Raw genomic sequence first — 25189 nt, 5'->3', positions numbered from 1 at the left:
GCTAGCTAGAAAGAAAGTCTAACCTATCTAAAAATTTCTCCATACCCATCATTTTAAGCATAATACCTCTTTAGGTAAAGTCCATTTCTGGGTTTACCCAAAGAGTCCCCATCAAAATCAACTAACTCATAAGCCCCTTTTGCTAGCTTTCGCTTTACAATGTAGGGCCCATGCCACATGGGAACGAATTTTCCGGCACCTAGCTTATCGTTAGCTTGATCATATAATAGTACTAGGTCTCCTTCCGAAAAACTTCGAGGGGTTACATTTCTATCATACTGAGCTTTCATTCGTTTCGCGTGAGTCTCGATTGCCAATGTAGCGTCACGTCGAGTCTCATCTAATTTAGCCAAGTACAATAAACGCTTCTCCTCTTCGGAAGTAGCTGGAAGTAATTCGACAGCCATTTGAAGTGATGGGATTTCGCATTCAATGGGTAACACAGCTTCTAAGCCATAAACTAGCTGGAAAGGAGTGAACCCTGTTGAATTTTTCACTGAGGTTCGGTATGCCCATAGCGCTGAAAATAACATGTTGTGCCAATTTGACCGATGAACACCAATGGTTCGTCGGATCATGATAACTAGAACTTTGTTGATAGACTCAACCAAACCGTTGGCTTGCGGATAATAAGGAGTAGAGCTATCGTGGCGCAAACCAAGCTGGCTTGTAAGCTCAGTCATCATGATGTTTTGAAAATGGCTCCCATGGTCAGTAATGATTGCTTGTGGGACACCAAACCTAGTTATGATATGATTGAATACGAAAACTGCAGCTGTGCAAACCAAGCTGGCTTGTAAGCTCAGTCATCATGATGTTTCGAAAATGGCTCCCATGGTCAGTAATGATTGCTTGTGGGACACCAAACCTAGTTATGATATGATTGAATACGAAAACTGCAGCTGTTTTGCCGCTTGCGTCGAATGTAGGCATCGCCTCGGCCCACTTAGTAAAATAATCAACCGCAAGGATGATATACGCATGCCCCCCGGCCGAGTGAGGGTTACAAGTAATAAAGTCGATACCCCATTTGGCGAATGGACCAACGGCAATTATAGGGTGGAGAGGAGCAGGTGGAGCGCGCATCTTGCGATCAAACACTTGACAGTTGTGGCACTTCCTGACTGCAATGATACAATCCTTAAACATAGACGGCCAGAAATAGCCAGCGCGCAACACCTTCTGAGCTGTGGCATACCCAGACATATGACCGCCACATGCTCCAGAGTGACAATCATTCAAAACTCTCTCAGCCTCTTCGTGAGTTAAACAACGTCGAAAAACTAAGTCTGCCCCCCGGCGATAAAGTGTATCTCCAATAATTTTGTATGGCTGGGATTGAAACCGAATTTTTCGACGTTCTGCTTTGGAAGCTTCAGGCCGAAAGGTTTGGGTTTGGAGATAAATGATTATATCCCCGTACCACGGATCTACAGTACTGATAAGAAACAAAGATTCGTCCGCAATGGACTCTTCTGCCACAGTCTCTGTGTCAGCACTCGGGAAATCACACATCAATTCCGCAAAGACTAAGGATTTCTTAGACTTGGACTTCTCGAACTCCAAGTCGAACTCTTGCAGGATGACAATCCATTTAGAGTACTTGCCCCCTAGCAGTTGTTTTGTCAAAATATAAATCATAGGGTTGCAATCCGAAATAACCGTAGTCTTACGGAGAAGAATGTAGTGACGGAAACGCTGGACAGCTTGAACGGCTGCCAGGGCCAATTTCTCCACATGCGAATATTTTAGCTCAGTGGGATTCAAGGTCCTACTAAGATAATATATCACATGCTCCGCTCCGAATTCATCTTCTTGAACTAACACCATTCCAATGGTGGAATGCGAAGCCGCGAGGTATAAGAAGTAGTCCTGGTTGTAGTTGGGAGGATGCAATAACGGTGCATGGGTCAACGCGTGTTTAAGTGCATCAAAAGATTGTTGGGCAATCTCGTCCCAAAAGAATTGTGTGTTCTGTTTCAACAACCGTGTAAAACCTTTAGTGACCTCGGCGTAGTTTGGGATGAATCGGCGTAAAAAGTTTGCTTTCCCTTGCAAACTTTGGAGTTGGCGCAAACTCGAAGGAGGAGGCAATTTGATGATAGCCTCGACTTTCGAGGGATCGACGCGAATGCCGGCTTTTGAAACAACAAATCCCAGCAATCGACCTGTTTCTATACAGAAAACACACTTGTGGGGATTCAACCGAATGCCTACACCTCATAAAAATTGCTCGTAGGTGGACAAGGTGATCAGCTCGATGTAAAGAATGAGCAGGCAAATCATCGAGATAGGGTTGCACAATGTGCTTGATGTCATGAAATGCATAAGACATTGCCCGTTGAAAAGTGGCCCCGGCATTCTTGAGCCCAAAAGGTAATTTGCAATAAGCAAACGTTCCCCATGGACAAATGAATGCCGTTTTTGGTTGGTCGGCAGGTAGAATATTGATTTGATTATAGCCCGAGAAACCATCCATGAAGGAAAACATTTCACTTCCAGCACAATCATCAATAATTTGATCGATATAAGGCGTAGGATAGTTGTCTTTTGGACAAGCTCGATTGATATCCCTATAGTCGATACAGATTCTTATTGTTCCTTGTTTTTTATTGACGGGAACAATATTCGATACCCAATCCGTTAACGGGATCGGATAAATGAAACCTGCTTTCAACAGCTTTTCGACTTCTGCTTTAATCGCAGCCGCTTTTCGAGGGTGAATCTGACGCAACCGTTGCCGAATGGGTTTAGCATCCGGGTAGGTTTTGATTTCATGAACAACAATGGCAGGATCGATTCCTGGCATTTCCTCGTAAGACCAGGCAAACACGTCGCGGAATTCTTGGAATAGGGCCTTGTAAGTTTGGATTTCTTCTTCTGTACATGCGGCACCTATATGAATGTTCTCCTCGATTCCGGGCTTCACTGAAATATCAATGGGAATAGTACGAGAAATATTCCCTAAATTCAACTCTGAATCAGAATGTTTCGTTGGATCCTGAGCGTCTTTGACATATTCAGCGGTAAAGATAGATGAAAAATCATTTTCAAATGCATCATCCTTAGGTAAAAACGAAGATCTGTGATGGAGATCTTCCCATGGTAGATTGTCTACACTTAGGATTTCGCGAAGCTGTTCGTCAGATGACACGACTTCGGGAAACGCTATCCGTTCTAAGGGTGAGGTGAAAAGGGATTCTTCACTGACCACATTCATTTGGTCGACTTCGGTTGAATGAAAATCGGTAAAAGACATAAGAGCTTCATAAGCAATTTCATACGGACTCAATGGCATAACATCACCGAATGAGTCTATCTCAGAGTCAGATGGAACATACCAAGGATCATCATAAATAATGTTTTCTGACGTGATCATATGAATTGTTGCAAACGAAGGTTCTACGCTCAGAGGAAAAGTTCCCAGTAAACCGGAATCCTTAACTAAACCTACACCAACGTCCTTATAAGGGATTGTCGTCTTACCAACATGTTGGATACTCTCTGAAGAGGCTGGGTCGGATGAAAAGTATGTCAGCTGATCAATAGTCACGATCTTACCGTTATGTGGAAACTTAATTACTCTGAAGACCGATGAAACGACCGCTGTCATAGCATATGACCAACTTCGACCCAAAAGAAGGTTGTAGTCTAGAGGGGCATCAACCACTTCCACATCCAGACTAACGGTTTTACCTTCAACCCCTATAGGCAATTCTTGTAGAATACCAAACGGACGGAACCCACGGCCATCAAAGGCCTTAAGGATGGTGGGGGATTGGTTCAACGAAGGAGAACCAAGCGATCTCCAACATTGAATCGACATAATACACGTAGAAGCTCCCTCATCAATCACAGTCCGATGAATAGGCCTGTTTTTTACTATCACTGGAATTTGGAAAGCCATTTGATGGGGGAGACGTGGCGTACTATTTTCTAGATCAAAGATCATTAGGTTCGGGTCCTGAACATCGACAGCTCCGATAGCCGACAAAAGCAATTTCCGTTGTGCTGGGCATGATTGCAGCACTTCGAGTGCCGACATTGCTGAAGGTGAAACAGCTAAGTCCTCAACAATGTTGTAATTCTGGGCTGCTCTCGCATGTGGATTGAAAGCAGACCTTCGAAGTACACCCTTGGCGGGCGGCTTAATCACTAAGTCTGGGTTAGGTTTTTCGATCTGTAGTGGATCGGAACCAGGAGCTGAGGTTGATGGGTTAGAGTGAGAAGATTCTGCTTCCTTGCCATCAACAGGAGCCTTACTACCATAATCTTGCGATCGAGTCGCAATCCTCACATGAGACATCATCAAAATGGGTTCTTCACTGGCATTCGAAGAAGAACCTATCATCTTATTTTCCTGCTCCGGAAATGGATTTTTTAACACAGCAGGAGTGGGAGAACCTTTGACTATTTTCACTACCTCGGCCCGATGAGGGCAGTCTCTCGTAAAATGATCTTCTTCACAAATGAGACAAGGATATCGAGGTTTGCGTTTTTCGTCATTGGTTTCCGACTTTTCATTTTTCTCCTTTGGAGCCTTGTCTGCTTTAGCCTTCTTCTTTCCTTTCTTCTTCCCACCGTTTTTTGATTTGGCCGTAGATGACTCTACAGCGTGAATATCGGCGGTAAGTTCAGGAGAAGACTCTCCTGTCGGGGAATCGGGCAAAGTGATAATAGGAGTAGTTGAAGCCTTGGAAGACTTCTTCTTGCTCTTTGTAGTCACGATACCAATCATACCATCAGCGGCATGAGATCCCGAAGGAGCAGCAGCGATTTGGTTCGACTTTGGAAGATCCGGAATCTTCTCGTGTAATGTACCCGACTGCGTGTAAACTAAGTCAAGGTATTGTGCCTGAGCAATGACTTGCTCCTCAGTAACTACTCCGGCCTTAGCTACATCTTCAGTAATTCTTGGTAATAGTGATTTAACAAACCATTCAGCTAAGATTTGGTCCGGGATAAAAACTTTCACTAGTCTCCTTCGACGTCTCCACTCATGAATGTGATCTGAAATATACGTGGAGGTCGATTGTTTTAGTGAAGTTAATAACTCTGTACCGTTATCATATCTGACTGGTAACTGAAAATGAGTTAAGAATGAGGTAGCTAACTGGCTAAAATCGTAAAAAGAGGCCCGTGGTAACTCAATGTACCACTTGGCCGCGAGACCAATGAGCGTACGCTGAAAAAGACGTAAACGGATCGAATCATCCGAGATGGAATTTGAAGCACACCAGAGGTGGTAAGTCATCACGTGATTGGACGGATCCTCTCCAGACTTACCTTCGAACTTGGGTATATCGCTGGGCAACTTATTTGGCATTGGCGGCCAGAACGGAAGATATTGAATTGGATCGTTCGTTAGGCGCGTCAAGTCTGGTAAATCCAAAGTCGCGATAAACGGTAACTGCCGGTTAGGATCTCTAAAATTCTGGGTCACAATACCAGCCCCAGGAGGAGGATATCCAGGATAACTAGGAACAGGAGTCGCATTTGGGATATTATATCCTCCTGGAAAACCAGGATTAACCGGACCGTACTGGGGTTGCTGAGGTTGTTGATAAGTGTACCCAGGATACGGTTGATACTGGTAAACCGGTTGTTGGGCAGCTTGCCCAGGTTGATACTGTCCCTGGTACGGAGGTTGAACAAATTGAGGTTGAGTAGTAACAACCGTACTTGTACCAGGTTGGCCTACAGGCATCTGGATTGTGGTTTGAATCGTAGATCCAGACAACGGTACAGATGTCTGAGGAGTGGTTACAGGGACAGTAGAAACCGGAGCCGCCGATACTCCAGAAGTAAGTATGGTAGATGTGGCGGTAGTTGCTGCAGCCGTGTGAGGTGGAGTACCAGGTGCAATTGGCGGCTGAGTAACTACCGAAGTTACAGGGGTCTGAACACTTGACTGGACAGGTTGCGGTTGCTGGGGTGGACCAGGAACTACAGGTTGTCCTGCTTGAGGTACCGACTGTATACTTGGTTGCGACATCTGTTGACCCTGTGACGGATCCCATGTTAACATTCCAGGGTACTGACCCGTAACAGGTTGAGGATACTGAGATCCATAGCCGTATTGAGGATAGGGTTGATAATTGTAAGGTGCAGTCCCATATGATTGCCCTTGAGGTGGTTGATAACTTTGACCAGAGTATTGACCCGTAGGTTGATAACCTTGAGGTAAATACGGGTACTGGGGTTGACCTTGACCTTGAGGTTGGTATCCTTGAGGTTGATACCCTTGGGGTTGATACCCTTGAGGTTGATATTGATACTGAGGTTGACTTTGGGGTACATATTGAGGCTGGGGTTGACCTGGAGGTATGTATTGCCCCATAGGAGCGTATTGACCTTGAGGTTGCCCCCCAGACACGAATGAAGTACCTTGAGGTTGCCCCCCAGGCATTAACGAAGGTTGCCCCCCAGGCGGTAATTGGCCACCTTGAGGTTGGGTAACGGGAGTTGAACCTGACATCATATAAACATCACCTATACTCAATGGTACATTACCACTGTTTCCAACTAATAACCCATGATCAATGGGTTGAGGAGATGCTCCCGCAAAGGTACCAGAAAGTGATTGATACCCAGTAGGAACAGAAGGACCGCCATGTAAAAATGATTCAGGACTTTGCGTAAACACAGATGACTGACCAGACATATTTACAGGAGTATGAATTCCTCTAGGTGGAAAAGGAGTACGAGGTGTAGAAAAACCTACTGAGTTGTCTAAAAAATTGGTTAACGCAAGGTACCAAGATTCACTTCTAGGAGGACTGTAAAATATGGATTCACGCTCCCTTAGATCAAGGGTAATTTGATCTTCAGGATTAAAGACGCCTATTTCTTCCTCTGGAACAAGTTCTTCTATAGAAACTAAACCAACAGGAAGATTTTCGGTGATAATTCTTTCTATTCTTGGTGAATCAGGAACACTAGGAGTTGGAGTAACAGGTTCGGAAATTTCAGGTTCTTCGCCTGTTTCACTGGCAGATGAAAAACTACCAGCAAGCTCGGAAACTGTAACAGTTTCGGGATTGTAACCTGTTTCTAAACTTTGGTAATCTGGATGGACTACCAAGGAAGATTCTCCTTCTTCAGGTGAACCTACTCTACTGTCACTAGGAGGAGTTACAAGGACCTTTAACCCTTCGTATTGACCTGGAATGTCTTCAGGAGATTCACCCCGCGATTTACGGAGTTTTCGTAACAAATCTATTCCAGTAACAATCTCAGGAAACTTGCCTCGAAGTCGACGGGACTGTCTCGGTAATTCCGCCACAATTAATGATTTTTAACTACAACACACGAAAACAAAGTAAAAATTTCAAATCAAACCACCTAAAGTCTTCTAAAGAACCAAACAAATTTGAAGCACACGCCTAAAAATCTAGAGCGTCAAACCAAACACAAACAGTATCTTCCGGACCAAAAGCGCTAGTTGGTGATTAGGTCCAACCTCGCAGGATTCAGTACAGAAATGGGGGGTGGAACAGTTACGCCGACAACCTGCTTAATGAATAGACTGGACCAAGTTCCTCCACTTTAACCGTCTCGAAGTGAAGCGAACCCCCCAGAAAATCCAAGTGAGTATAGCCGACGTCTGCTCCAGGTACAGTGGGACCTTCCCTCCACCGTCACCTTGGGTAGAATCCTAGAGATTATGGTCACTAAGGTTACCAACGGCCACAAGTACACCTGGGGGAACAGTCTAAACTCCGACAGCACGCAAGGGCAGAGTAACAAGCTCAATCCCCTTACCGGCTCCTTGACAGTAATCCAAGGTTTACCGATAAGTGACCCCTGGCTCCTCGACAATGGTTAATCCGAGGTTTACCGTTTGTAATACGTACTGTCTGGCGTCGTTCCCAACGAGGGAGGAATGATCCCCTCACTGGTTCGGACACGAGCTCGTGCTTCTCCTTTAAGAGGAGCTTTCCCAGAGTGTAAATGTAACAATTGGATTTGATTCTATCACAAGATCGACTACTTGTTTGTTTTACTGCCTTGGAGAGTTAAGTACTCACCTATTCCAAGACACTAGCCTAAGCTATGTTGGTGCTTTAGAGCCCTAGAAAATAAAAATTACTAGATTGATTTTAATTTAAGCGTTACTTTTAAGGTTGTTTCTTAAGTCAAAAGGTGATGGAAGTGAAACCAGTGGTGTGTTGACTCGACTCGAAACCACTACAAAATGCACTTAGGATGATTTACCCACTACTTTACTTTTTCGATGAATTGCTTGAACTAAAAAGTTGAGAGAATGCAATTTTTATAAAAGCAACTTCTTAATTGAAGACAATCAAAGAAACAATTCGTTTGTCTTTTCCAAGCATAAAAACACGACCGCTCTTTACATGCACGAAAAAACTCTTTTCCTCTTTCAAAAACAAAAAGCTACTTGAAACAAGACTTTTAAAGAAGATGTTTTTTGTATTTTTCTTTTAATAAAGCAAATAAATCTAATATAAACAAAAATCAATCTTAACGACTATTTAAAATCTATGAAAATTCACTCATAAGCAAACTAAAAGGCAAATTTATTCTAAGCAATCTTAACGAGGCCAAAACTAACAATGATTATTCTAAGGTGTTTTACTTGATTACAATCAAATCAAGGACTAGCTTATTGCAGAACCAAAAACTAGCCAAAACAAAACTCTAATCTTTTTGTTCTTTTTGTAAAATGGAAATCAACACTTTATAAGCAAGTAATTCGAAATTTGACCCAAAACAACTTAAATGGCAAGCTGCTCACACAAGGAGACTTTACGACAGGCCCGACTTCTAAGAAGGCTGACTAACCAGAGAGATCTAAGGCTGGACAACTTTCTACTATCAAAGTCACTACAGAACCTATCCAAAAATCAAACCCTAGGTCTAAACTTCGTTGAAATCCACTAAAACACTCAAAGCTCACAAAACAAGTTCAGGTGAAAATTTTTGACAGGGTACTAAAGGATCTGGGCAGAAAACACTAAGAAAAATCAAAATCTAAAAACAATTAAAGCAAAAAATGGAATTTTCCTAAATTTTACAGGAAGACGCAGGCAACCCGTTATAACAGGTGCGGGCCCACTCTGTGCAGATGGCAACAGCGCGTCCAAAGACGCACTGTGCAGTACTCAGAGGGTGCGTCCTTCTGAAAAAATGAAGAAAAACCAAATCTAACTAAATCTAAAGCTAAACCACCCAAATACTAATTCTCACAGTCAAAAACCAGAAAATAAAAGTGATTTTCTCAGAGCAAAGTTCACACAAAGGAAAAGACTCTCTCATTAATGGATTCCCCAGCGGAGTCGCCAATTTGTCGTGGCGGAAAAAGTCGTTTGTGCGGACACAACTGACCTCCCTAGGAGTCTAAACTCTCTAGCGACAAACAAGACAAAATGGAGTGATCTTTCTCTAAATATACCTTTTATAACATGAAAACTACGAGTGTTTAGGCTTACCTTATTCCAAAACGCTGTTGTTGTAGTCCGTCCTTGCCGATCCGGATGAGCTCCTCCTTCATGTCAATTCCTGCAACCACAAACAATCAAACAATTACCAAGCACTTGTATTTCATATAATAAAACATATATTCAACATGCAGACCAAGGAACACATGAAATAACTCATTAACACAAGCTATTGAGAAAAATAAACCAGTTTGTATTAATAACGAAACAAAGAAACTCTTACAACCTGGCCTTGGTGTTGTGCAAGTTCCTCCCAGGGTCCATCAAGGGTTTTCCTCTACTTTGACAAAGCTCACCCACTTCCAAGTAGAATCAAGCAAAGACAATCTCTCCTCACAAGGCTCTAAATGGGAGTCCTAATTCCTGCAGCGTTTACCCAAAGAAAATGTATAGCTCTAACCTCTCCTCCCTCTGGCTCAATGTCTTTATTTATAGTGCTGTAAAGAGGTTATTCAGGTCCACTATCAATGGGATAATCCCCCTCTTTGGGTGGGATAGCTCCCTTATTGATGGGATAAGTTCCCCCTTAATAGAGATACATGAACCAACTGGAGGCGCATCCATTTCATCAAACCGACCTCTAGAATTAACCACAAGTAACTTTTTTAAGATGAAACTCGCGCATTTTGCCTTTTACAGAAGGACGCACCTGTCCCTTAACATACAGAGCATCCATGGACGCAACTTTTGTGAACATGGTAAGCGTCCCCGCAGGTAAGGCTAGAGAGAACCTGCGACCCCAGAGATAAACACATTTTTTACAAGACTTTCTCTCTTCTTTGAGTTTGAGATGGATAGCAGAGGCATAAGACTTGCCTAAGAGGGTAGCATGACTGTTGATTTGAGCCATACTAACTGTAAGTGGTCATGGTGACATTTTTTAGTGTAACAAGATTACATAATATAGAAAATCCAAACCTATTACCTTGCCTCTAGGGGTCAAGCTCATCATTCTAGGAGCTGTTTGAACTAATTCTAAACAAGGAACTGAAATCTATGTAGTCAAACAACTTACCCATATATGCTAGGAAACTGATTCATTCATTAATTTTTCACTTCTTAGTGAATGAATATTCTAGAAAAAGTAAATATGTGCCAAAATTACATCATAGTCATTAAATTACATCATGAAAGGTCAAGAGTAACATCAAAAAGAAAAACTAGTCAAAACTGGGTGAATTTCTGAGCTGTACAGTGAAAAACAGGCCAAAATTCTCTATGCGCCGCGCCAAAATCTGTATGCGTCGCACCACTTTGGAGCTGATGTTGAGGCACTTCCCGAAGTCCAAATTGAGTCCAAGTGTGCTTGTTGGAAAGCCCTACCTATATACTTTCTAACTCAAGTGGAATTTTTGAAATTGGATGTCATTTGCCCCTCCAAAACCTTAATCTCCCAAGGCTGCTTCCTGTGTGTCAAAATAGGGGCAGTGAGGTCATTTTTCAGGTGTTTTTGACCCTTTAGGCAACCCAGAACTTGATGAAATCCTTAGGTAATCCATGAGCATACATAAATTTTGATGAAAAATCCAAAAATGTAAAGTTTTCCTCTTGGAGATTTCCCAATTATAAGCGCGCACCAAGTGGCACTACGCGTTGGGCAGAAAAACCTGTTTTGTAACCAAAATTTCAAAATTGACAAAATTTTCTCCAAATTCCTTGAAATTTGGGCTGGAGGTCTATCATTGAGTATCATGTTCAACCAAGGAAGCCTCGGCCAAGATTTGGAGTCAATCATGCTCTTTTTGTGTCTTTTTCCTTTTTGATGTCTTCCTTAAGTTTACCTTTAAATTTCTTATTCATGCCTTGCAAACATGATTTCGTGCCCAATAATGGTTTTTCATGTGCCTGAGCATGTCCTTGTCCTTGTTTGCTTTCACCAACAACTTTTGTAAGTGGATGTTGATCCTCTCGAGCCAAATCTCTCGATCAGCCTCTATCTCCTGCTGAATGGGTGTCCTCTCATTTAGGCTTCTTTGGGCAACCTTCCGGTCTTCACGGATGTTTTGCCACCTCTATGAGTTCTCCAGGGTGCATGTTCCTCCATGGGTGAGTCACTTTGGGTATACATTCCATAATCAGATGAATGACTAGATGACATGACTGCTGTACAAAATGCCTTGGAGAAAATTGATTGCTGATGTATGAAGACTGTGTTGGACTGCTCTTTTGTGATATGCTTGACCTCTGCCACCAAGGGGAAAATAGAACAAGGGACTGTTAGGAGGAAGGAAAATAGTGAGGGATTAGGGGGTATTGGGATAGATTTTGTTGGGAAAATGTAGGAGGGTTTGAGGGGTTTTATGTATAGGGTTAGGAGAGTTTTTGTAGGGTTAGGGTTTGGGATTTGGGATTTGTGAATTTGGGATAGAGAATTTGGGATAGGGGTTTGATGATTTTAGGGAGTAGGGAACAATGAAACCAGGGAAAAATGGAATAAGGGAGAAAAAAAATGATGGGAAGAGAAAAAAATTGGTGGCAAACAGTTGAAACCCTAGGCAGCCATTTTTATGTGAAGGCTTTGACAAGGTAGGGTTTGATTATATGTTTAGACCATCACCATCCATAAACCACCATAACATATCACAAAATTGGATGAAACATCAAAATAGAGGCCCTACCTGGCAAATCTGTGCTTGTTATTGGCAATTTGGAGCAATTTTTTGAAAAAATCGGCCTTGGCAGCTCTATGCATTGTACACCAGCCCAATGCGCCACGCACATCATGTGTGCCACACCAATATATTTTTACACTGTGAAAAAATGCCCAATGCACCGCGCATCAAACCTTGTTTTTTAGTGATTTTTTCAGGAGACTTTTGGAGGCCTTCCCGATGTCCAAATTGAGCGCAGGATAGCTCGTTGAAAATTTATTTGAGTCTAATTTCCAACCCAACTAGAATTTTTCAATTTTGAGTTCGTTTTCCCTATCAAAAATCAAATCTTCCAAGACTGGTCAAAATGTGCCAAATGAGGCTACCTAAAGGCAGAGTGCTGTTGCAGTCAACGTTTGAAGGTGTTCCTAAACTCCAAATTGAGCTCATGATAGCTCATTGGAAATATATTTATGTCTAATTATCATTTTACGCATCAAGCAAGTCATTTGGCTGACCAATCTAGGAGAAAACGTGATTCTCCCAAGGTCACTTCAGAGGTGCATCAATTGTCCCGAGGCAATTGTATTTTTGATATTTCTCTAAAACCATGACACCTGTGTAAGAAGTGAAGGAGGTTTTAATTCCTTGGACGGTTGTGGAAAAAAACCTCTCTCTTTTTTTCCAAATTCATCTTTTCTTGCTCAGAAACATCATTTGAGTAAAGCCTACCCCGATGTGTGGAACAAGAGATTTGTCGAAATGAAGCGAAATGAAGGGGATAGGGAGCTTCTAAATTCTTGAGGAAATTTTTTGAGGTAGGGAGGGATGTTAGGAAGCATGGAAAAGCGGAATTTCAGAGATTGAGTGAGGGGAAGGGGTCCAAAAGGATAAAACATAGGCCTAGCCTAGAAAATTGCCAAGTTGTAGCCAGAAACTAGGGTTTGTGTGAAAATGAGGAATTTGGGAGAGTTCAGTCACGGGAAGTGTTTAATAGGGTACATTAAGGATAGGGGAAGGTGTATGAACATCAGGATACAAGTTTTGCTGATGATTTGACCATCCAAGAGAAATTGCCTTCAAAACCCTAGGAGAGGGAAGTGAACTTTACCTAGGCACAACTGAAGCATGAACAAGGTGTAAAATGACCCATTGGAACCTGACATGATGATGAAGACCCTCTGAATGATGGTACACTTAGCTGAATGGTGACATGGACCGACATTTGGACAACTTTGACAGGAATAAAAGCAAACCCTAGACATAATGCCCAGTGACCAAATTTTGCTTGAAGACTCACTGAAATGACAAAATTTGACCTTGACACTCTGAGACCACTTTGTAAGAGCATATTTGATCACTGGAGGAAGGCTGCAAATACTGACACTAACAAATGGATGGTGGCATGATCATAATAAATAAATGAATGGAAGTAACACTCCCCTAAACTGAAAGATTCTATGTCTCTGAAAAAGGGAAGTGGTAAAGATGTGGAATGAATGATGATAAATAATGCTCAATGGATTTTCATGAAATTCTCCTAAATTTTTAATAAATAAAAAACTTATGCTATTTTACCTCAATTTTTACCTCCGGAAAAATGTAGAATGACATGTATGGACTGGTATTTGTTGAAGCTGATGTAGGCTGAGTTGATGCTGAAAGTGATGCAAAAGGTGGAATCCATGCCAGTACATCCTATCTGCAAGTTACTCGAGCCTCTTCTGTTAGTTGCAATAGTGTGGACTCGCTGTGAATAGAGTTTCCCCCCATACTTGTTGTTCTCATGTAAACAATTCACTACTCTGTATGCAATTTTCTTGAATCCACAATTTTAGTTTTGAACAACAACAATTAAGTTGCATGAAAAAATTTCAATCAGAAAAAACTTTTGTATAAATGCAATAATGATATTTTGTCAAATCAATAAGTTATGGCAGAGTTCGGTAATTATTACACACGTTATCCCATAATGCATATCTTCCGCCCTCAAAACATAAAATAGCTTCCATGACCATAAAACATAGGAAAAAGGGAAAGGACGCTGAGGATTCATAAATGCTGGCAACCAATCAAATAAAAGCGACGTAAAATACGACAAAGTCAATCAAAGCATTACACATCAAAAGATTAGAAATACCCAAAAAAAGAATAAAACAGATATTAGATCATTATGTAAATAGATATTTACCTTAGGTGGAAAAGTGATGAATGCATGACGGGCTATAAATGTTAATGGCTGGTGGTAGAGTGATTGGACAATAATGATATAATGCTTATAAAGATATAGTTTGCCATGCATGTTGGCTAATTGAATTAGAAATGTTGTTCAAATGGTAAATTCTCCTTTAGAAATGAATCCATAAGGGGTAATAGGATAAGCAATGTTTTGCAGTGTAACATATTACTTCAATACCACAAGAAGAGCCATTGCTTCCAGCAGGCATTCATAGCCTTGACAGGGTTGCTTTTTAACCCCTAAAATGAGCCAGAGTCCTCCATTTACTATTTAGATGGTTTTATGTTTTTTATTGCTATAAAAAGACCACTATGTTGGCATGGTAACCAGATAATCATAGTGCCATTCACTAGGATATAAAAAAGTGATCAGGCTAGCTCGTGATGAGACCCCCTGTCCTTCTTATGGTTTTAACTATCAAGAAGGTCATTACCTTGGTGTGGTGGCCATAATGGAATGCCACCTGTTACACCCTTATGATCATGGTAGGCTGGCTCATGATGAGATCCCCTATCATCTTTAAGACAATACTTGTTACTTTTTCATATTTCTATATTTTAATTCTTTTATTGTAAAGAGAGGGAGGATTATTTACTCCTTAAGAGTCAGGGATGGCGTAAGAAGTAAAAAAAAATGCCAATGAAAGTTATGATTTGCCCCCCATATCATCATATCAAAGGGATTTATCCTTTTGAAAGTGTAAAAGATAAACTAACATGGTATTAGAATAATAAATCATTTTATGATGTGTCCAAAAAGAAGATATTCAATCAGTCATTATATAGGTGCACCATGTCAGCTTCAGAATAAAGATGAACATCAAAAGGTTTTATAAGTCATAATGGTATTAATATTACTGTTTTTCTTTATCTTAGGCACATATCCAACCAAATGGTTTTTTTAATTCAAAACATAAAAGAGAAAGTAAAATGACAAAATGACTGGAGATGAAACAGTGAAGAGAAATCACAGTTATTCCTACAAAAATGCAAAAAATGTTGTTCAATTGATTGAACAACAATCGTTCAATCGATTGAATAACAAAATTGAAAAGAAAAACACACAAAAGTGTTGTTCAATCGATTGAACAACAATCGTTCAATTGTTTGAAAAACAAAAATAAAATACACAAAAGTGTTGTTCAATTGATTGAAAAACAATCATTCAATAATTTAAACAAAAAAAATAAAACGTGCAAAAATGTTGTTCAATCGATTGAACATCAATTATTAAATTGTTTGAACAACAAAAATAAAACACACAAAAGTGTTGTTCAATCGATTGAACAACAATCGTTCAATCGTTTGAACAACAAAAATAAAACACGCAAAAATGTTGTTCAATCGATTGAACAACACTTGTTCAATCGTTTGAATAGCAAAAATAAAGCACGCAAAAGTGTTGTTCAATTGATTGAACAACAATAGTTCAATCGTTTTAACAACAAAAATAAAACACGCAAAAGTGTTGTTCAATCAATTGAACAACAATCGTTCAATCATTTGAAAAACAAAAATAAAACACGTAAAAGTGTTGTTCAATCGTTTGAACAACAAAAATAAAACACGCAAAAGTGTTGTTCAATCGATTGAACAACAATCGTTCAATCATTTGAACAACAAAAATAAAACACGCAAAAGTGATGTTCAATCGATTGAACAACAAAAATAAATCACGCAAAAGTGTTGTTCAATCGATTGAACATCAATCGTTCAATCGTTTGAACAACAAAAATAAAACACGCAAAAGTGTTGTTTAATCGATTGAACAACATTCATTCAATCGTTTGAGCAAAAAAAATAAAACACACAAAAATAATGTTCAATCGATTGAACAACAATCGTTCAATTGTTTAAATAGCAAAAATAAAACACACAAAAGTGTTGTTCAATCGATTGAACAACAATCGTTCAATCGTTTGAACAACAAAAATCAAAAAACACAAAAGTGTTGTTCAATCGATTGAACAACAATCGTTTAAACAACAATCGTTCAATCATTTGAACAAAAAAAATAAAACACGCAAAGGTGTTGTTCAATCGATTGAACAACAATCATTCAATCGTTTGAACAACAAAAATAAAACACGCAAAAGTGTTGTTCAATCGATTGAACATCAATCGTTCAATCATTTGAACAGCAAAAATAAAACACGCAAAAGTGATGTTCAATCGATTGAACAACAATCGTTCAATCGTTTGAACAACAAAAATAAAAAAACACAAAAGTGTTGTTCAATCGATTGTACAACAATCGTTCAATCGATTGAACAACAACACACACAAAAAATAAGTGTTGTTCGATAGCCAACGGAGCGGAAACTACAACTTTGAAGGAAGCAACACCTGAAACACAAAAACATAGGAAAAATCAGAAAAGAAACAACAATATTTAAAAACAGTTAATAAAAAAATTAATTAAGTTACAAAAGCTATGATGTTATTTACTAAGGGAATATCAATCTATCAATGGAAAAAAATGATCTCTTGGAAAAATGTTTTGGCAATAGTGACATGAATCTTCAAATGGAAATCAATTATCCATTTATTCTTTTAGGAATCCCTTAGATAATGAAATGGCATGAAAGGTGATTCCATCCTTCCATCCTTTCATTAATCCATCCAATCAGGCAGGTGGCAGCATAACGGGATGAAATTCCCTTGTTTCATTAACATTTCTTTCAAGAATCCCTCGTTCATAATTTGACTTCTTTTATTCCTAGGACCTGCAAAAAATGAGTGTCTACCTGCAGTAAAACATGAAATCATGGAAGAAGAGAGGTGATGCGGCTCTCATAATCCAAGAAATATGAAAAAATAACAAGTAGTTACTCTTTAAAACAAATCCATAGAAAGATAAACAAAGAAAAAGTTATTTGTCACCTGTGGGAGAGCAGTGGTCGACCATACTAACCAGCAATGTTTTAATCATAACTCCTTTGTTTTTCATCCAATTTGAGTGATTTCAAAGCCAAATGAAAATTAATTCATAGGTATATCTCTAGTAGAAACAAGTTTTAAAAATTCCATGATATGATATGTCAATTTTACTTAGGACAACCTGCATAACAGAGTCATTTTTTATTTCCCAGCTTAGACCAACAGTGGATATTTTAAGAATGTTGATGATGTATTGACCGGATTCAAATTGGAAATGAAATTATGTTCATTTATTTATCTCAAATAGAAACGCTTTTTGAAGAAAAGAAGAATTGATGGGTCAAATACTTTAATGAACAACTGGAAAAACAAAGTTTTAAGAGTGTTGATTTAAAATAGACAATCAGTATTTGGGTCATAACTTTCTCATACGATATCTAAATTAAGTGATTCAAATTTCTTTGTAAACTAGATTCATATAGAAATATACCATAGAAACAGGTTTTAAAAATATAGTCATTTAGGCCTCCAAAAACTTACTTTCCCAACTACGTTTTTGAGTTGCCTACTAAACACCCTATCAATGTTTTGGTTATAACTTCTTCGTTTCAAATCCAAATGGATTGATTTGAACTGGGTTGGAAAGTAGACATAAATGGCTACTTAGGATAGAAATAGGTTTTTAAAATATTCCAATTTGTTCCCTTAAAACGTCACTGTCCCGACTTTGTTTTTAGAAATTTCATCAAGCCAGCAAGCCAAAAAATATGATATTCAAGCAATTTTTCCAAATTGGTGATAAAAATGAATATGAGTGTTTGCAAAACTGTTATTTTCAATATAATACATCTACATAAACAAATAAATTAATTTTTTTATCACCGATGTTGATTTCCAGTGTGTTGCAACAAAAACAACTATTTTTACATAATAATAAAAAATGTATTTATTTATGTTCTTATTTATTTTATTTTCTACACTAACCTTCTCTGCTTTGAAAAATGAATATGCTTACATATAAGAGTACTTTCAGTGGAACCATTTTTGAAATAAGGCTTCAAGTATGTGCATACCCAAATTTGAAAAATGCATGCTAATAAATAGTATGGTATGAGCAACCAACTTCCCTTGAAAAGATGGTGCCAAAAATTGTTGAAGAATGGAGTGAAACCAATCTTCAATACATCCTTTACTTTCTTTATTTCCCATAGCCATCATATCATGAAGTTATTGAGTTTTAAAATGTCTTGTTGATGCAGAGTAGAAGAAACCTCATTTTCTTCCATAACTTCTACAATTTTTGGATTTGAAACATTCCCAATCTCAATATACGTTTTCTGCAATGGTGCATGTGAGATAGAATGGGTGGGAAGGGTAGGTATTGCAGTTCAACACTGTAAGCATGTTGTACTGATTTATTATGGTGAGGGTGTGGAATGAGTTGAGCAGAAAATTATGTAGGGCATGGAGGATTTTGATGATGTAGTTGATTGGGTTGTGTGGATGATTTTGATATGCAAGCAACATGTTGTGGAAGAGTAGGTGAAGAATATGGATGATTTGTTTGTGCAACCAGATGAGGGAGAGTAGTCATGCAATCATAAGATGAACCATGCCAAACTTGTAGACAAGATTGGTGGGGGTTATATTGAGATTGACATGGCTGCCCTAACACATGATTATTCCATAATGGATTATGCAAGTAAGAAAATGGAGAGGAAGTGTTTTGAACCATACATGGAGGCCACAATTTCCATGGTTTTGACCTTGTTATGGCTTCCCCATCTCTTTGATATGCTACTTCCATCCTAGATAAGGAAGAGTGACTATCTATGGGATGCTCCTTTTGGCAATGAGGGAAAAACACTTCTTCAATTTCTTGATTTTTATGAACCTGCAAAACATCCAATTGTGAATTTAGAGAGCTAATAAAATCAGTTTTAAAATTTTCAAATAAATCACTGATTTCAACTCCTATATCTCTTGTTCTTGTAGTAGATTTGGAAAAGAAAGAATAAACTTCTCTAGAATTCTTACTAGCCTTAAAGATTCCTCTTGAATACCTTATGCATAATTCACAAACATCATCATATGATAACTGAAAAACATCACCTTTTCCCATTAGATTTAAGAGTTCTAAAAATTCATCTTCGATTCCTTTAAGAATGAGTGTCTTTAAGATCTCTTTTTTCAAATGCTTATGCTTTTATTTTTGAAGGTTGTCATGAAATCCTCTACATAGTCCTCCAAGCTTTCATCTTCCCCTTGTATCATATTGAAAATATCTTCAACAGCCTTGTAATAGTCTTGGTACTTCTTCAAGAATATGTTCTTCATGTCCTCCCATGTTTGGAAGCAGTTCCCACCAAGGCTCATGAACCATCGAAGAGCTGCTCCTTTTAGAGTAAGAGGAAACACTTTCAACCTTTGATCATTAGTACAATAATCATATCCTCTACAAAGTACTTCAAACTCAAATAAAAATGTATCTGGGTCTTCGTTTGCCAAACCATGAAAATTTGGTAGAGAAGATGGGGGAATTATGTAGATTTGTGTCACTCCTCCTAGATCTTTGATAGGAAATTCAAAAGTAGAAATGTGAGCCATTTCTTACCATAATAAAAGATGTTCTTCATGTGTTTCTTTGAGGCTCCTCCTTCAAATGTTCCTATCAATTGGTTAGTGAAATGGGTGGTGCTTACATCACCACTTGAGTGGAATTATGAGATTTTTTCAAAATTCTACCTCTAAAATTCCTACTTCTATTAGTGCATGCTATATGACCTAAGCCTAACTACTGAGGGTAGACCCATCACTAGTTCCCCAAGATGCACACATAGGTTCTTACTTTCTGTCTTAATATCTAGCTCTCATGAAGTCAGGTATGCATCTACAATCGGATATTAGTGTGGTAGTGAAACTTGACTGTCCCCTCAGTAATGACGCCAAAATGTTGGGTAAAATTAATTTCTTAATAAATAAATAAAACAACTAATCACCTAGACATTAATTATCAACTCGAGGAGCGCCTTTTTATTTCAAGGCAATCGACAAAATATATGCATAACAATACAAATAGCTAACATTGGTTCTATATGATTGTGTTCTATACGATCAAGCTCATTTAATAAGAAATAAAATGTAAGACTTGAATAATAAAAGTAAAATTAAAAAGAAGAAAGTAAATGACAGGAAAAATAATTATGCTAATCACACAAATTGAATCATTGCTAAATTAAACCACACATTGCTGAGTTGGAAATTTAAGCTATTGCACACAACATAATTCAAATGCCAATCTAGAGCAACAAATCAAATGAAATCTAGAAATTGGATGAAATAACAACTCTCGAAAATGTAGCAAACAACAAATTAGTTAAAAGAAAGGACATCTACTTTAAGAAATGTCAATTGAAATTCAAATAAACAAATACATAACTACACTAATTTACATGTTCAAGGCATCACCTCGTCCAAGGTAGTGGGCCCAACTGCCCAAGACTCAGTTCTACCTTGAGAAATAACTCATATCAGATTACAAATAACGGATGTAGAACTCAATGGATAACTTCATTAAAACATATGAGAGAAATAATTGTATCATAATGAAGCTCTTGGCTTTTCCTCAAATTCAATAATTGTTCATCTCCCATCTCTCATATATGATCTCTTCTCCTATATCCTATCTAAAAATTATCGATCTCCTATCTCCTAATTATCTCCCAATTATCTCCTCTATTATCCTCTAGTTCTCTAATTCTCCTCTCAGTCCTCCCCTCCATTCTCTTCTTCTCTTTGATCTTTGTTTTCATTTAAATACATAGAGATCAAAGGGAAGTTACAACAAAGCTGATTATAAAATGATTTCCTTTACAATTTTGGATTGATTACATAATATTAAAAAACAAGATCAGATCTGAAATATCTTCCCATCATGATTCAGTTGGAACAAGTTGAATCTAGTATTGCAATTGTAAGAATTTGGAAAACGGCCGCAACAACAAATCTGAGAAAATCATCTTCGAAGAACCTTCCATTTATCTTAATACATACCGAATTTTGGAAAACTGCTTAACACAAAAATAATTAGGTATGTTTTGGACAAAACCCATGTTTCGAATTTTCTAGATTCTCCTTCATTTTTCCGAAACGTCCAATGCAAAACTCTCACTTCTTATTCCATCGAATTTCTGAGTGGGAATATTTAATTATGAGCTGGAGATCATATTTGCAATCTGGAAAAGATCTTGGAGGCTAAAATTGTGAGTGATGTTACAACAAATCCATTAATAAACCATCATTGGTAAAATCATGCATAATAATCATCAATTTATTAAAAATAAAGGAGAAACATAGTATTTATCCATAAGAGCATAAATAATTATAAAATGGAATTATATGATAAATTATGATAAATGACGTGATAAAGAATGGTAGAAATGGATAAAATAGATGTTAAAAAGTGATAGTAATAATGATAAATTAGTGGCCCAACATTAGGCAAGTGAAGTGGGGCTCTGTTGTACTTCATCATCCATGTTTGCATGTCATCAAAAAAATCATGCAAGTTCATCAAAATACGTGCTCTTCTAGCACATCGCTGCTGCCATCCGTTGAGATGAACGACTGCCTTGTGCACAGTGCCAAACTTGGAGTACAATGATCGCATAACTATGTCAAGGGACAGTACTTCATCTAGTATTTCCTTCTTCAGTTTAGCTTGGGCGGACATTCTCACCAAGTCTCCTCCTTGCTTGGCCATTTGTAGTTCCTTTTCCATTTGCTCATTCTCAGTTATTATGAAGAAAACACTTGAGATAGTGGCTTCAACATACACTCTCGTTGCATCGGCCAAGGTAGCTGGCTGTTTGCGCACATCATTCATGATCACCCATTCTTCAACTTGCACAGGAGATGTTTGATCCTCCGGAGTTGACACTCTGCGAGATTGCACAACTCTATGTTGGGATTCATCAAACAGGATGTTGTGCATCTCTTCTTCTGGCTGATCACCAAGGACCTTAGTGCCTCAGTCATTTAATAATTTCTCATCATCCGGATGCATTGAAGCAGGTGACTCAACCTCTTTGTGGTGAGGCATGAGGTCAGTGTGTTGTTCCAACTCTTGCTGCTCCATGTCTGCATCCAGTTGTTGAAGTGCTTATTCTATCTCATGAGAGAAGTATTGCTCCTGCAATGGTTCACCTTGTTCGCCTGATGCCAGCTGTTTAGATGAATCAACTACTTGTATGGGCGCTGCTTCATCTATTTGCACATGTTGTGCTCTCTACTGTATCTGCTGCTGCTACGCTTCCCTCTCCTATTTGCGCAGCTCTTGTTCCTTTCGAAGTTGCTCCCTCAACTCATGCGACTCCTTCTCTTCTTGTCCTTCTGCCTTCGTGCGATTTTCTTGTCACACTCCTGCCTCTTCACCTCTATAGACGTATCTGCTTTCTCTGCAATCTGATCTGCTTAGAACTTGAAGCTTTTCTCCTCCTCCATGTGATCAAAAATCCTCCTCTTACCTTTGTCGTGCACTAGTATTCTTGCCTCTGCTGCCACTGCTGCTACTACTAGTGCTCTCCATGATGCTGCTTCATGTTGCTTCACTAACCACTCCACAATGAAGTTGACCAGTTCATTGGGTCTAGAGAAACTGTAGCAATATCTCCATGGGTCCTCCTCGGCCTAATGACCTGCCCCGTGGATCCAGTTGAACTAAACTCTCGTGCAGTCATCTTTCACAATGCACTGTGGGTCACACAGATTGTAGCTTTGGAGGTCGAATGGGTACTTCTTCATCAGTTCTACTTCGACATCTGCTCGCTTGATACTCTGATCTCATATAACCCAATCCACAATGGAAGAGCGGGCCAAGGTACCTTCTTCTTTCGATGCAGTCTAGGTGTCAATCCTGCCAAGATGTGATATGCTACTTCCTGCATCACAGGTACATCCAAAGAAAAATTTGGCAGAACATGCGGAGGCTTCTCCGCGTTGAAATTTTGAATGAAAGTGCCGGACGATGAGGCATACCAATCTAAAATGCCTATCAATGCCTCCATTGCCTCCTTTGACATGTAGGGTGGATCTTGTTTAAATATCATCTTGTACATAGGGGTGAAAAAATTATTAGACAACCGTGTGATTACTCCTTTGAAGCTGCATTCGGACAACAACTTGAAATATGTGTTCACAGCAGTCTCTGTCGGTGATCATGCCCAATCCAAGCCCGAGAACTTTTGTCAGGCACAGACTGCATCTAGGATGTAGGCGGACATGTAAATCTCTGCATGCATACCTCCAGGTGACTGTCGAGCCTTCATTACTTGTTCCTTTAGCTGCTGAGTCAGTATGTCGGACCAGTTACATGGTTTCCCTTCTCTAGCTAATTAGTCCAGTGGAAACAACCAACTCTATGGGAAGGTTTTTGTGCTTTCTTAGCCATACGGTCGACAAGAAAATATGATCAAGTATTGGTACACCTTCTTCAGTATCTTTGTCTTGTAGATCTAGCTAAGTGTCAACCTAAATCGAGATGGCTCCATTACCCAATTCTTTAGAATTTCTCTGGAGTTAGCACTGTTGTTGGGTAAGCTGAATGGAGTCTCCATAATAGTCACGGGCTCTGACATCTGATACATCTCATCATAATCTCATTCTTAGAAGGTCGCAAGCTTTGTCCCACTCACACTTCTCAATGTCATTGTCTCGGGATTAGTGTGAGAGATGATCCAGTGTATCATGTCCATGCATGGGAACACAGGATATCTGCATGCAATCTGGTAAAAGCCAGACTTGTGAATGTTCACATACACCTGACGGTATTTGAGGTGTTCCCTAAAAGAGCCTGCAAATGTTTCATTGACCTCTTTCCACTTCAGTTTGATGTACTTGTCTAGATACAACTTTGTATCTTCATAAATCGGCAGACTAGAGGACACTTGCTCAACTTCTGCTCCAGTTACATTTCCATCAGTGTCCTATGATCTTGTTCTCTTGGAAGCCAATGAGACAGATGAACACCTAAAAGATCTAGAGACAAACAACATGCATGGTAAGAAATATGTCAGTGGAAACAAAGCAAATTTGAGTAATCACACAGCACATACCTGGGAAACAGATGGGCAATATTGCGCAATTTCTTTTGGGAGGCTAGGTGATTAGCTACCAGAACTATGCAAAACGAAGTTTGGGCTATCTGGGAGGTAAGACTGGCTGCTAGATCTACGCAATGCATAATCCAGATTGGCTTCTGGCTACTAGGATTGCGCAATGCGCAATTCCAGCTGGGAGTGACTATAGGCTCAGGGACTGCATTGCACAATTTTCTGGGCCAAGGAAAGACAGTTGTTTCGATTAGGTTGAGGGGTATATTGGTGCATAAACAGTATAGTCTTCAGAGTCTTAGTTTCATCTCTCGTGTTGCTCCGCTACTAGTAGTCCTCGACAATACCCCGACGGAGTCACATGGGAACACGAGCATGGCTTTGCTGCCATCGAGCCTGGTCAATACCCCGGCGGAGTTACTTGAATCACCTCCCTGTGCAGGAATCCTTTCTCTTCTTTCACCTTATTCATTTTCATTTTGAATTTTTTGACTTTTCATTTTTTCATTTTTCATTATTCATTATGCATAGCACTTGTTCATTTCAGAGGCGGAAGAGGGATCCCAACTATTGAGAGAAGAACAGATTTTTCCAGCAGAGAAGTATTTTATTGTATCTCTGACTTTCCTGTTAAGCTTTTCCTCACCTTACTCTACTTGACTGAGCTGACAAGGGTTAAACCAAAAACAACCGACTAGAGAAGGTGACACTAATTAGCGCACAAGAATTGTGTTTTCACCAAGGTTCTCTTCTAACAGTACGTATTTTCCTTTGATGTATCATGGACTAAAAGTAACAAGCTCTTCATACAGAGGCAAGATGATAGATAAAAAAGTAGTGATAGCTATACAAGCCCTCTCGTACTTCACCCAGCTCATTTCAAGAGTCATACATGGTTTCATGCAAA

This window comes from Pinus tabuliformis, chromosome 1_2, assembly GCF_031772625.1.
Source record: "Pinus tabuliformis cultivar Carrire ecotype Pingquan chromosome 1_2, CPIR1, whole genome shotgun sequence".
NCBI lineage: Eukaryota > Viridiplantae > Streptophyta > Pinopsida > Pinales > Pinaceae > Pinus > Pinus tabuliformis.
This window is presented reverse-complemented; position numbering follows the sequence as displayed.